Source organism: Macrobrachium nipponense, chromosome 10, assembly GCF_015104395.2.
Source record: "Macrobrachium nipponense isolate FS-2020 chromosome 10, ASM1510439v2, whole genome shotgun sequence".
NCBI classification, from domain to species: Eukaryota; Metazoa; Arthropoda; class Malacostraca; order Decapoda; family Palaemonidae; genus Macrobrachium; species Macrobrachium nipponense.
In genome coordinates this window covers 35,406,801-35,409,300 of record NC_087204.1, presented here as the reverse complement: position 1 = coordinate 35,409,300, position 2,500 = coordinate 35,406,801, and the positions used below count along the sequence as shown (strand labels likewise).

The window sequence follows — 2,500 nt, the reverse complement described above, 5'->3', positions numbered from 1 at the left end:
AGGACTGACTCTCTCTCTCTCTCTCTCTCTCTCTCTCTCTCTCTCTCAACAGGTAGAAAACATCACGACTGTTCATTGATGGTAAAATTTGCCATATTGCTGTACGTTGCTCATCTCATGGAACTGTATTTAAAAAAAAAAGTTTACAAAAATGTGCAAAATGTTTTGGCGATTCTAGATAGTTACAGTTGTATTGATCCCATGCCGAAATGTCACTTTGGTGTACTCAAATGGTCAACAGCTCGGTTATTTGTATGTTTGGGTTGCTGTATGAGTAATTCGTAGTGGGTAGCCACTAGCACGTTGCGGTTATTGGTGATATGTACGCTTTCCTTGAAGCACGAAAAGACGCGGACATTTAGGCAAATTGAGGTGAAAATGTTTATTCCCCTTTCCTTTTATGGAATATGCGTTCTTAAGCGTTAAGGTATTTTGTCAGCTTTAGATAAAGTCTCACTAATGCAGGAATACCAAAGAAATGTTGGTAACTATATTAGGAAGAAGTTGGGAAATTCTATATTGGGTATGGTAGATCAACTTGCTATGGAGAAAAACTAACATTTGGATTCGTGTTGTGGAATCAGATTATACTTCAGAAGAGACTGATTACGCAATAATAATTAATATATTTGATTACTTCTTGCAGTGAAATTCACGATTCCATTTTATAATCGTGAATAATGAGACATCATGCCTTCTGTAGGTGAAGTACTGAAAATCCTTTACCAATAACGTTAAAGATTTTTCGTAAAAATAGAGTACACCTAGGTAAGATACGGTTTGACTTATATTACAAGCACGCAATTGCAAAGCCTTTAATGCCTATTGGATAAAGAAAATGTAAGCGTCGCAGTTGCTATTGAAACTGAAGGTTAGAAAATATTTACCAATATTTGCATTTGCCTAGTTTTTCATATTAGCGACGAAAAGACTTTGCTATTTCTTTTTACCGTTTCTTTGAGCGAAACAAGACTTGGACCTTCCCTTAAGTGATTATGTAACACCTGGCAGGCCAGCACCTTTTTTTTAAGACCAGCAGCCTCTGTTATTTTGTTTCGTACCTCGTTAGTTCAGTTAAAGGTAAACATCGGCGTTCCCTACCATTTCTAATACTTTAATTTATTTGAAGAACCTTTATTCTATGGTACAAGGTTTTTCACTTCCTTCTAGCCCAGAGTTACTGAGGTGATTATTTTTCTATTATAGATAAAAGTAAGAAAATCATTTTCTTTTACCTCTCCTTATTCAACGTCACCCGACAGGTATGAAAATAACACTACAAGTTCCTATCTTTCTGCAAATACAGGATCTTTACCCATTGATTGACATATTTGTTCTGGTAACTATAGAAAGAACATAGGCGTTTGAACGTCATCCTGTTACGGCGAATAATGGCGACAATGCCTCTGAATATGACAGTGGAAGTATTGAAGGTACGATAATGAGGTCGCCATTGTCACTCATTGAAAACATGAGATAACACGGTTAAGACCTGTCTTTGTTAGTGACTGCTATTGTCGGGTAATTTTGGACTGCGAGAACATAGGGGAAGTAAATGATAGAGAGAGAGAGAAAGAGAGAGAGAGTGAGAGAGAGAGAGTTTCTACTTCATATGAAAACAAGACGTAGCTAAAATAATGGTGATAGTTTTCGTGAATGATATTTTTTTTTTATGAAACGAGAAAAGCATAGACTTATTAATGGCTACACATATACAAGAATAAAAAGGGGATAAAAATAAAGAGCGAAATAGGAATGAGAAGTAAAAGAAAACGAAGATGGGCAGAGAGAGGGGATGCTGGAGTGATTGTAAATGTCCGATAAAAAGATATTTACTGTGCCAATTCTGACACGAAATGCAAAACCAATATATGGAATTGGTTGTGGAATGATAATGGTAACAGAATTCTCAGGTTGTGCCGTCGCTCTCTCTCTCTCTCTCTCTCTCTCTCTCTCTCTCTCTCTCTCTCTCTCTCTCTCTCAGAATAATTCGTAAATTTGGCGTTCTCTTCCTGTACTTCCCTCTCTTTCGGTAACAAAATTCTCAAGTCTATCTGTCTTACACGCTCACACCATTATCATGTTACTCTCTCTCTCTCTCTCTCTCTCTCTCTCTCTCTCTCTCTCTCCCCTATCACTCAAGAAGAGAATTAGGACGCTTGGATAATACCGCTTCCAGTCTTTTGCGGTGAAAGAAATGAGCTCGCCTTATTCAGCGGGTTATTCACCTCTTTTTACAGCAGTAAAAATTAAGAAAAAAAAATTGCCAAAGGTACCTCATTCCCTTTAATATAATTTGCAGTTATCCTGAATTTTCTTCCCTCGTGGTGTAAAGTGGTTTTAGCTAGATGGTTATCTTCCAATTAGCATCGTCATTACATTTAAACCATTATCACATTAGGTACCTCGGTGCAGTTATTATTTTTTTTTTCTGGGGGGGCGGGGGCGCTGGTTTTGCGTGCGTGGAATAGGGGTCTTGTGAAGCGTATACCTCTTTTGA

The 2,500-nt window shown here is 37.6% G+C and overlaps 1 protein-coding gene across 1 annotated transcript in view; it reads left to right on the top strand.

Annotated features, from left to right (window-relative positions):
• LOC135223565 (uncharacterized) overlaps nucleotides 1-2,500 on the top strand; it is a 442,274-nt gene that overhangs the window by 264,884 nt on the left and 174,890 nt on the right. The gene's annotated exons all lie outside the window — the stretch shown is intronic.